This window comes from Coptis chinensis, chromosome 2 (genome assembly GCF_015680905.1).
Source record: "Coptis chinensis isolate HL-2020 chromosome 2, ASM1568090v1, whole genome shotgun sequence".
NCBI lineage: Eukaryota > Viridiplantae > Streptophyta > Magnoliopsida > Ranunculales > Ranunculaceae > Coptis > Coptis chinensis.
Window position 1 is genome coordinate 20874538 of NC_141457.1, and position 12883 is coordinate 20887420.

At 35.1% G+C, this 12883-nt stretch overlaps 1 long non-coding RNA gene across 1 annotated transcript; it reads left to right on the forward strand.

Moving 5' to 3' along the window:
- The first annotated feature begins 124 nt into the window (after positions 1–124).
- On the forward strand, positions 125–2714 carry LOC147515303 (uncharacterized). The gene is made up of 3 exons (XR_015213410.1): positions 125–396; positions 697–1031; positions 1706–2714. It is a non-coding gene; the product is annotated as an uncharacterized LOC147515303 (long non-coding RNA).
- The last annotated feature ends 10169 nt before the right edge of the window (positions 2715–12883 follow it).

Here is a 12883-nt window from a genome sequence, read left to right on the forward strand (position 1 = left end):
GTTATGCCTAGAGGACAAATTTGCAATTTAATTTCGTTTCTAGTTTCTGCAAATAATTGAACTCAGAGATGGTATTGCCCTTTATTGCTTTTGAACCCAACTCTTCAGCTTAATTTGTTAAGTCACAACGAATGGAAGCTCAAAAGCCACCATTGTTAGTTTTGCATACAATCTCGTCTCACCATCCACTTTTATTACTTTAAGAAAGTTAATATTTTTAAACACACAACTTTAAATTTCTTTCAATACTCGATTTAAACTCTAATCTATGAAATTTGAATGCCTTAATTTTTAACAATTTGAGAATGAGAAGTTTAGACTTCAGACCAACATAGTGATGAAGATTTGGGAAGAAATGAAGATGCATACAATGAAAAAGATGAATTACTATTAAAGGTAAAATCCTAGCTTTTGTGATTTAGTTGTTTGAAAATAATTAGAATAATAATTTGTAATTGGCATGTCGTTATTCAATTTTTATTTTTATTTACAACTAATTTGAGTAACAAATTTACATGCATAAAATTGTATGCATATTCTAACACACATACATAATCTTATTTGCATGTGTGTTGTATGTGCGTGAAATTAGTGAATGAAGTATCACGAATTTGTCAGGGTTATTACATTAAAAAAGTTTATTATTTTTCGGGAAGTTTTCAATCATTTGTATCGTATTATTGTTTGTTGGTGTAGATGAATCATTGGAGGAGGTTGAAACTCAAAGTTTCTAGAGAACAAAATAAAGAAGACATAGATCCAAACCTACGATGTTGCTATAATAGTAGAGAACCAACTCACTCTAAAAAGTTGAAGTGTGCTCCGAATGATGATTATTGTCATGAGCATAGTATTTTGAATAATGAAGACACGTTAAGAGAAGTTATGAATTATGAAATTGATGATTAGTATGAAGAAGAAGACGATGATGGTGAAGAAAGTGATGATATGCAATTAACAACAAAATGAAGGCAATGATGGTGGACAAAGTGATGAAGAATAAACTGATCAATGAACAAACTGATGACGAGGTAAAACTACGTACATTTATATTCTTTGGCATGCATATTGGTCTTTGCATGTGCATTACCAACATGCATACTAGAATCAAATAATAAAGTGGCATCTTTTTTTGTGTTTTTTTCACAGAACTTCATGCATGTGTGTTAGTCTCTGCATGTGTATCATTATGGGGCCTTTTGGCAACAATTATTACTAAAAAGAATTATGTTTTTAAAATCAATTTTAACGTAAATATTTTTGAGATAATCATTTATGGAATAAATGATACCAAACAATCAAATACAAATCAATTTTTTATTTTATTTTATGACTAAACCAAAAATTGAAACAGAAATTGCCAAAAACCAAAAAGAATTAAAATATGGTGACTCGTTTAAAGGAAAGCTCCATAAATTTTGTTTTTCATTCTTTAAGCTACTTTTTTTTGTTTATGTTTTAATGAATTATCTCATTTTGAGAATGAGATAATGGTTTCTTAAAAATTTTGCCACACAAATTTTTTAAGTCTAAAAACAATTATGAGACTCATAATAGATTATATGTTATAAAATGGATTATTTTAATCGTTGCCAAACGGCTCTTATACACATGTTTTAATTGGTTTTTAATGTCTATTATTTATATCATGTTGCAAATGGATGACTATATATTTTTTTCTAAACTATTCTAGTATTTCATGTAGGCATCCGAACATGATTTTGTTGTTGTACCTAAAAAGAGTGGAAAAAGAAAAAGAGTTGACAACAAAAGACAAGTGAGCAAAAAAGATGCAACGGTGGCAAGAAAAGGCATGAATAAAGCTCCGCCCAAGAATAGAGGAAAACAATGAGGAATTGTGACAAAGAATAGAGAGTAGAATATAGTTGTTTCACCTATTTTGACAGAAAACGAGATTATGTTAAAGGTGAGCAACAACAGTTTCGGTGCAGCTTCTCATAAATGATTGACTTTATTGCAAAGCTGAAGAAGAACAAAGATTTTGGAGTGGCATATGTAGCAGCCATGGAGAAGACACTTTTTTCTTATATTTTTAAAGGTTTCTATGAGGAAAGGTTTTGCAAGACATATGTTCGGTTGTCCAGAAATATGATTCTTCAACTTTTGAAGCATTATTCAAGAGATATGAAAGCCTTTAAGCTTGGAGACCAACTCGTACAACTCACAGTGGAGGATGTTGTTGTTACGTTTGGGCTACCCGTGAGAGGCATTTGCATACAACATATTGCGATAGTGAAAGGAATTTGGCTGGATAAAACAAGGTTCATTCAAGATTATCTCAGTGGAGCGGGACGTGTATTGCATAAGAAATATATTGAAAGTGTAATCATAGAGTGTCTCAAAACCAAAACGAAGACCGCATATGAAGACTTTGCAAAACTCATGGTGTTGTTCATCATGATGTCAACTCTATTCTTTGCAAACTCCAGTTATCATTTGGCATGGCATTTTGTGAAGCTTGTTGAGAACTCTAAAATTTTCTATAAAGGAGCATGGGCAGAGGCATACATGGTGAGCTGATGGATGAAGTGCATAAGAACTGCGATACTAATAAACCAATTTTTGGGTGTACAATACTACTTTTTGGTTAGAGAAGTTGTTTATTTAAAGTTTTTCTGCTTGCTATGCTATTTAAATAAATGCAACTGAAGTGTTATTGAATTGGTTATTTAAATATTAATTGACTTTGTCTACTGTGCAGTTTTGGATGTGTGAGCATACGAAGCTCACACAAAAACTACCAGGTGCCAAGAAAGCATTTCCGAGATGTAGGAGGTGGGATCTACAAAATCTAGCATAAAAAACATATCATAAGACAATCCAAAACTTGAAGAGTACTCAAGTAATTGCACATGTACATTGAAATTTGTTTATTCATATATATTTTTTCTGCCAAGTTCCACATGCATACTGGTCTATGCATGTCTTGTGCCACATGCATAGTCCTCTTTGCATGTTCATCAAGAAATGTTAATTCTATTCGGCATTTTTTTTATTCATTCTATAACAAGTGATTATTGAATTGAAATTGGCCGATGAAGAAAAATGGTTGTTAGAAGAAGAAGCATAATAATAATAATAATAAGACTTGGAATTTTTGAAGAAAGTGGTTGTAGATTTGAAAAATGAGAACTTAGCTTGGAATTGAAGAAATTGCTTGGAGAAAGAGAATAACGTAACAATGATGAGAGACATGCATTAAATGTGAAAATTTCAAAGTTGAATGAAGTTGTGAGGGTCTTTGTTTGGGCTAGAAATTCCCAAACATGATTAGGGTTGTGAGTAGTGGATGGATTAATGGAGAAGGTAGGACTGAACCTCTAATGGCTGCCTATGTACCCAAGTCCAGAAACAGGGATCAAGTCTCAGCAGTATTGCTTGCGTAGTATTGAAAGTGAGAGCAGACTTTTATGGGAAATGTCACACCCCGAATTTTGACAAAATCGGAAAAACAGTATTTGTTCTCGACTCTTCAATTTTCGAGGTGCGATGCACTCTCAACTTCCAAAAACCCATTATCCGTTTAACTATTCCAATAATTGGAAACCAATAAAAATTTTAAATAAACAAAAGTTCTCTTCATTACAAAAATTCACAAATATGATTAAGTTACAAATTTTCTTTCAACAACTCTTTAATTATAATTACAACTGAAAATACAAAAAAAAAAAACATTGTCTCAATTGAAATCTATTGCACCTCAAGGGAAAACAAAACATATTCTGTAATGAGACGCTAACGTAAACCACAAGCAGCAGTCAAATCTTCTTCAACACTAATCCTGTCAAGACTTATCGACAATGTTCATTTTACGAACACACCCGATAAACAAACATGCAAATCGGGTCCGCATTATAAACAATGCTGGTATGAGTAGTCATAAAATACAAAATATACTTATACATATATATACATAATCCATAAGGCAGTTAGTTCTTCCACTGAGGCGCTTAACATCCAACGAATAATACAACATTCTTAAATACAATAATTAAGGCTGGTAGTTCCTCCACTGAGGCGCCTTAGCTTCCAATTCGATAATAATAAGGAATTTAGTTCTTCTACTGAGGCGCCTTAGCTTCAAACCGTACTAAATCAATTGCATCTAATAATAAAATAACAAAACTATAACTTACTCTATACTTACATTGGTGTAAGCCTAATCACAGAGTGGGTCACACCTACATAAATAATCAATTCAACCCACCTTTCTGCAAAACCATTGTGAATGCAACATAACTTACAACAAATCATTTATGATAGATTTAACATACACTTTGATATGTCATCACAATTATTGTTTAGAGTTTCTTCAAGTGTCTCTAGAATCACGTCGTCTCTATGTCTTACCTAGTTTCCCTGGCTACCACAATCGCTTCCCAACGCCGAACATGTACATCCACATGCCTCCCCTCACATAATGAACCACTACGTGCGTAGTTAGCATAAGCGGGATATCACATACCAGGTAATCCCCACACGAACGCCATTATGTGGGTACTGCCACTATTTGGCATAAAATATCGCGCGTCTCGTTCTAATTTTGCGAGCGAGATAATTAAGCTAATATTCGGCTACGATTGCCCTACACATGGGTCAATTAACATCTCATACACCCTATACAAGTGCCAATCATATCACATACGCCCAACACATGGGCCAAATCACATGAGTTGTGGTAGCTAGGTTCTAAGATTTTCGTTATGTAATTTATTCAAGTATCATACATTAGTATCTCATAACCATTTCACTTTATCACGTGCATGTCAAATAAAATATTGCACAAAGTCATAATATTTAGAAATATCTCAATACATCTCATAACAACTTTCATTCTTTCACGTGCCAAATAAATTATTGCACTAAGCCACAATTCCTTGGGAAATATCCACGAATATTATACTACTTCATAGTAGCATCTCACGGATATAATGATGGAGCGTTTACCTTTATTTCTCAAAAATATCGAATTTAATATATATCCTAACATATCATATCATTTAACAGAACAACAATATATTTCATTTAATATCGAGTTGTGGTAACAATATATCATTTAATATATTTCAATCTACCACATAATGTCACAATTACTCCTAACGTACTGCATAACATTGTTATAGCGTTTTAAGAATATCATGTCTATTAAAATTTCAATCTCATCACGTGTCAAAAATTACACAATATCAATATCAAAATCTTTCTTAGATAATGACAACCAAATTTATACAAGCTTCCACCCCATTCTACCATTAGATTAGTCCATAAAATTTAATATATAAAAAGTAAACAAAGTCAACGATCAACGGTCAACAGTCAAACCCAACTATCACCAGTCCCAAACCGGTGTTCATCCAAACAGGTCCTAACCAAACCCATGTTTAAAACAATTAAACCCATTGTCCTAATCCAATTAAACAAGACAAAGCCCCAAAACCAAGGCTCAAAAGTCTAAACACTCAATCGGCCATTTTAAATCATATGGATCCAGCCCAAACAAAAATAGAATTGGCCCAAACAAAAGAAATGAAATTGGCCCAAAACACTAATTGGTTCGGCCCAAAAATAAAAGAAATGAAACTGGCCCAAAGAAAACAATCTAACTTAGTTACGGCCCAAGCCCAACTAAGGCCCAACTGAGGTCGTCTTCCTCACCTCACCAGCAGCTCTCCTCCACCACTAGCCACCATGAACTTCCACTCGCCACCACTCCAAACCTAACCGAAAATAATCCCAACCAAAACCCCTACAACTTTAATAAAAACAAAAAAACTCAATTCATTTAAATCAATAATCCTTCATCAAACTAGATCGGGATCTCGCCGCCATTAACAACCCCCTTCAAGCTTTAACAGCCTTTACTCTCTACAAGGTACTCACACACACACTACAATCAATTATCAAACAACCAAAAGAACTACAATATAAATTGCATCGAACCCTTCCTCCACACTGGATCGCGCCGCCATTAACGCCTCTTCAAAGCTTCAACAACACCCTAACCCTTATACCACAACAACCTAACATCCATCCCTAAATCCCCTGACCTCAACCAACAGCCCAAAACAACCACAATATAAACATAACACAGGTTCAAATTATATATAGAACGATATACAGTACAATTCCTGGGGCTTGTGTCGCCATTTCAAAGTTTCAACACTAGTTCCACAAATCAATATACCCAAAGTTAACACTCTTTAACAATTCGATAGGATAAAAAATATGGATAGGAGAATGAGCAGAAAACTAAGGAGCGGAAACATTTGACAGTAAAGTCATTTCTTTATACATGTAAAAATTCTAGGTTCAGTGAATAAAAAACAATAACTACTCACATTCGTATCGCAAAAAAGTACATAAAAAAATGACGCAGATAATCCGATCATAAGCTAGCTACAAGATGCACAATCCGCTCTGTCTCCGTTCTTCTTTGTGTTTTAGCTGTTTAGTTCTAAAAACTTATTTTTCTGAAAAACCTTAATTTATGATAAATCCTTCCATTCTAAAGAATTTATATGATGCTTACATTTTAGAAACTTCTTATTTTACCAAATATCTATATTCCTAACTATAGAATATTTTTCTCTATTATAAGTACTATATTTATTACATACCTTATATTAATATATCTTTTGAAAACTTTCCAAATAATTAAAAATCTCTACATAAAATTCAAAATACTAATTTTCTCTCATTTCTCTTTCTATCAAAAAGGCAAGCCCACATTTACTAGCCCGTTGACCAAGAAATAAATATCAAATTCCGAAATACTAAATATTGTTACGAAATAATGTAAAAATAATTTGGGGTCTTACCGGAAATATCTAGATTCCATTCTAATCCCCAAACCTCTAAAGATTTGGTTCATCTTTATCTTCTGACTTCGATGTTCCTTCCTACTTATCTGTTATATGTTGACAAGAATGTGTATGTTTAATTAAATTTGTGCTAGATGCACCTGTAAACATTTGGATGGATATGGACTAAGTCCAGAATCATGTTGGGTTGGATCCGGAAATGTGTTGGACCGGATCCGGAGTGTTGGGTCGGAATCTGAAGAGGTATTAGGCCGGGCGGAGTTTAGACAGATGTTGGGGCGGAGTCCAAATATGGGAACACACCAAAGGTGGGGCCCAAACATCGCCCTCTCTTTGTCATGTGAGTGAAGCCGATGTGGCAAAGAAATAAGTAAAGTGGATTATCGTATCATTAAATAGTAATGATGATGAAATCTTGCTTCGACTACCAGAATGAGTTTGGATTTGTGCAAGCGACAATACTTAGTTTAAAAAGTGCAAGTTAGTTAACACTTGACCACTTATTCTCTAAAATAAAAACTGAATTAATATAAGTGATTGCACTTGGCTTTTAAGTGCATGTTAGCAAACACTTATATTAGTTCTGTCCGGAAACAAAACTATTTTGCAAGTGTCTGTACTTGGCTTTTAAAGTGCGTTAGCAAACACTTAGGTTAGGTATGTCCGGAAATAATACTATTTTGGAAGTGTCTGCATTCGGTTGTTTAAGTGCGCATTGGCATTTACTAACACTTAGATTTTTGTCCGGAAACAAAATTGTTCTGCAAGTGTCTGCACTTGGCTGTTTAAGTGCGCGTTTGCTAATTAGTCTGCAAGTGTCTTCACTAAGCTATTTAAGTGTGTGTTTGCTAACACTTAAATTTTTGTCCGGAAAAAAAAATTGTTCTGCAAGTGTCTGCACTCGACTATTTAATGCGCGTTTGCTAACACTTAAATTTTTGTCTGGAAACAAAATTAGTTTGCAAGTGTCGCGCGCCATTTCCAATTTTCATCATGGTCAAGACTGGACATTTCACTATTAATGTCGCCCCCAGTTATTTCAACTTCCTCACACATCCTTTTTCTTGCCCAGACTGCAGAAGAGGTTTGTGCATAGTACAATACTTGTACTGCTAAACATGCAACAACATATACTTTTATGTGGTTAAGAGTGGTGAACTCGATGCTGGGTTGCGCCTGATATTCAACTTGTATTGTTCGAGGTTCCTTGCAATCTGTTGCTGCTGAAAGATAAGCCAAAGCATCGGCATGCCTCACATCATCTCTTGATTTCTTTGTGATAGATACAGATATGAATCTTCTTACCAAAGAATGAATAACATCTAGGTACGCTGGCATTCTTTCATCCTTAGCTCGATATATACCTCCAAATTGGTTGTTGATTAATTTGGAGTCTATGAAAATGGCAATATCAGTCGCCCCCAAATCAATAGCTATCTTCATTCCGAAAATTGCTGCTTTATACTCTGCTCCATTGTTAGACGCTTTAAATCCTGGCCTGACAAAATTTTCTATCTGTAATCCATCAGGATAGATAAGTACACATCCAATGTCTGATGCAAATTGATTTTGAGAACCGTCAATGTAGATTTTCCAAGAAATTTGCTTCGAGGGGAGGTTGTCGCCACCGAGAGATGTTTCTTCAGTTTGAACAATGGTTGCAGCTTTGTCTGCCTGGTCCAGAATGATAGCAAAAGAAACGTCATCAACTGGAAAGTTTGCGATTAAGGATGTCAGAGTGTGTCCTTTTTCTACACGACGTGGTTAATATGTGATCTCATATGCACTGAGATAAGACTGCCAGAGGGCAAGTCTGCTTATGTCCTGAGCATTAGCTAGAACTTTTCTAAGAGGGTACTCTGTATGAACCCGGATGGTCCTACCCTGTTAGAGTCTTACTTACAAAGAAAATTGGCTTCTCTTCCAAAACTTCAACGAAAAGCACTGCGCTTACTGCAATATCAGTTGCAGCAAGATAACTCCTACTGGCTGACCAATTTTAGGACTCACCAATACTAGTGGTGAGGAAAGATAATCTTTGAGGCTATCAAAATCTCTTTGGCACTCAGAAGTCCAAGTAGAGGTTGATGTAATTGTATTGAAAAATAGACAACACTCATTAATGGACAACACTTATCTGATAGTTACGAATGTAATATGAAAATGGATAACGCTGGAAACCCATCATTGCTAAGTCTCTTATTTGGTCATTGTGAGTATTTTTTTCCTCTGATTGCTCTTGCTACAATATCTTCTACAGTCCTTCGATCGAGTCCAATATTATATTCTTCATAGAAGTTGTGTCGGGGTGAATGGTTACGTCGATCATATCTGTGAACATTTGGGGCTGGAGTCAGAACTCGATGTCAATAACCACGTGGATCAAGATTTATTCGTCTGGAATGACGGGATGGAGAGTTTTCAGGAGTTTGGACTCCATGTCCGGAACATGTCCTTCTGGTTGAATGATGAGATTCCGAGCCTAGTCTGTCCCATACATTGGATCGTGCTGGAGGAACTGGTTCTCGCCTATCATCAGTAGCATTGCGAGTCCTTCTTGGTGCTGAAGAATGTTGTTCAGAATCTTTGGGAGAGGGAATCCTAGGCCTTTTCCCCCTAGAATTCAGGAGTATTTCATTCTCTTTAGTAAGCCTCATTATCTCTGCATGAAGCTCATCTTGATTTTGTTGATTAATTATCTTGTTGTTGATGTTGTGAGGCTACTGGGATGTCTTGCACAACATTCATTGGTTTGTGATATGACGTGCATGATGTGGATGGTTGTGGTTTTGCAAATTGCCAGACTATGCTTTTGGAAAAATTCCAGACAATTTTTTGAGGAAAAAATTCCAAACAGAATTCCAAATAAAAAATCCGAATAAGTCTACAACCACAGAAGTGCAGAACGTAAGGTTCATTTAAAATAATGAATTTGCTAATAACAAATAACAGTCCTATCAGATGGGTGCCGATCGGACTAATAATAGTCCTAAGTTCATTTGACCTCAAAACTAGGTCCAGATGGCCATTACTCAAGGTCATGTGTATAATATGCTGTCAAGCTCATGACATAAAAGTTTGATGGTCCGGACTCTCTCATGAGTTGCACATGTATGAACAAAATTGAGGCGTACATAGAGAATTGTATATAATGATTGATAAGCACCCAAAACTGTAATATGAAACCCCATTGAGACATATAAATTTGGTTAATTATGTGTTTAATAATCATGAAATAAATATATTTTCGTACTTTTGTAGGTATTCGCAGTAAACATGAAAATATTGGTTAAACCTGCGTTAAAGCACGGGGAACGACGTATATATGAATTCTTCCAAATCAGCCATGTAAAGCCCAACAAATCCGCACAAAAGCATCAAACTTCCGAAGCTCTTACCTCTTGAACCAGGACTCCGAATGCGACAAGTGAGCTGCTCAGACAATCAGGGTGATGAACTCTACGCATAGGCGGGAAGTTGTAAAATTGCCAAAAGACCGGACCGCCACTGGACTGCACGTGGACTCACTATGCGAGCCGCAAGATTTGATGAATCATCAATCATGGAGCATGTCAAGACAAAAATGCCAAATTATTGGTGCAAAGTTGACACCTTGCATGTAATTAATTAGATTAGGTGTTAATAGTGAAAAAAAGGCAAGGTGTCACTTTGTTTTAATGTGGTGGATAAAAATGAAGTAAATATGGTTTGGTGTTTCACGTGGGAGGAAATGAGATTTCTCTCAAATGGAGAAGAAAACAAAACAAGGGGGGGACAATCCATTTACTCCCTTGACTTCTTTTCCTTTACCATGTATTATTTTAGTTCCTTAGTTTTAGATAGTTTTTTAGTTTTTGGTTTTCGAACAAAAGCTTGTAATAGTTTTAATGGAGGAAACTTTGTTTTTTTCTAGTTGAAATAAAATCTAAATGCAAGTGAGTTTTTATAGTTAGTTTTTTTTTGTTTTGTTTTGTTTTGTTTTTTTTTTTTTTTTTTTTTATTTTACATTAGTTATCTTTTAGCCCAAGGACCATGAGCTAAACCTCCCCTTTGTGGGGAGTTAATAATACTCATATGAGGGAAAATCTTTGTTATTTGGTTTAGTGAGTTGTTTAGGAAGAACAACTAGACCTACATCCTATCCCAAAATGATAGTTTGTGTAGTGTCTAGTTAGGGATCAAAGTGATGAGCTTAGAGATAACTCATTGCTTTGGTTCTACATGCTAGCATGTATGAGCTTAGAGATGAGTCATATATGTTAGGGATCAAGTTTTCTTTTATTAGGAGTTGTCTAAGAGTTCTAGAAATATTAGATGCACTTACTAAAATCAAATAACAAAAGTTATTTTCACATGAGGAGAATTAACTCTCCAATTTTGTTTTATTAAAATTTTATCTTGTCTTAGTTGCATGTTTACGTAAACTAATGTTTTAAATTTTTGTGTAGTAAAGAAACCAAGTATTTAGTATTTATAAAATCATAGCTAAACTTACTCACTAGTTTCCTAAAAGAGTAAAACCAAGTGGTAAGTGGTCCTAAAATTTAGGTTGGTTCGAATCCCTACTTCAAACAATATGAACACGAATATCGTGAATAAGGAAAAATATCTTTGAATTCGCACTTTGGTCAAAGAAGATATTCAAATCTCTAATATAGCAAAAAAGGTGAATACCAGTGATCAGTATTAAGTATGAACTAGGTAAGCCAGAGTCGATACCATAATTAATGGACAGTAAAATTGCTTCCTAAAACAGTACCAATGGTAGCATATTAATGTGCACAACAGCATACTCTGCCAATATCATATAGTAATATCGCGGCAAAAAAATTTAATTAAGGTCCAGCTTTTAGATTATTCAGGTGGCATATTAACATGGTGCTAATAGAAAGGCCGAACAAGAAATATGTAGTGTCATACAATAAATAAGCTAGTCACGCGAGTTAGATAAGATATATGAATATATGAGTCAGGTCAATATATGAGTCTGGAGAGTCCGGACTCGATAATTTAAGATTCATACTAAAAACCCTAACATATTCAAGTAAAAAAAAAAGATATGTAAATACTTAGCTCTCACATGTTGATGAGAAAATAATAGCTAGTAGCCCGGCCCATGAATTGATTCAATAGGAGTTGTTTGCAGTAACAATTATTTGTAGTCTTCTAAAAAAAAATCTCTGGATGCTTGGAGTTCATCCTGATTTTGTTGAACTTGTCGTGAAGAATCAAGAGCGCCATGGACAACATTCTGTGGAATATTATTAGCATGTGTTGCATTGACAAGAATCATTCTGTGCAAAGTAGATCATTGGGGGACTACAAGATGTTGTTTGGCCATTGCTTTGTGCTCTAGTGTGCATGATGTGGTTTTGCAAATTGGCAGACTGTGCTTTCGGAAAAATTCCGGACAATTTGTAGAGGAAAAAATTCCGAACAATAAAGCCGGAGCAAATTCCAAACAGATCGAATTCCAAATAAAAAATTTGAATAAGTCTACAACCACAGACGGCGTCAAATGTTTGGACTAGAAATTTCCAAACACGATTAAGGTTGTGAGTAGTGGATGGATTGATGGAGAAGGTGAGATTGAATCTTTGATGGTTGCCTATGTACCCAAGTCCGGAAAATGGATCAAGCCTCAGCAATATTGTTTGTGTAGTTCTGAAAGTGAGAGTAGACTCTTATGAGAAATATTCGGATTCCACTCTAACCCACAAACCTTTAAAGATTTGGTTCATCTTTATCTCCTTATTGAAATATTATTTCCTATTTATCTGTCATCTATTGACCAGAACGTGTATGTTTAATTAAATTTGTATCAGATGCATCTGTAAACATTTGGATATGGACCAAGTCCGTAATCATGTTGGGTTGGATCCGAAATTATGTTGGGCCGGATCCGGAAAAGTGTTGGGTTGAATCCGGAAAGGTGTTGGGCCAAATCCAAAATGTTGGGTCGGAGTCCGGAAAGGTGTTGGGCCGGAATTCGAAAAGGTATTAAGCCGGACAGAGTCCGAACAGATATTGGGCCATAGTCC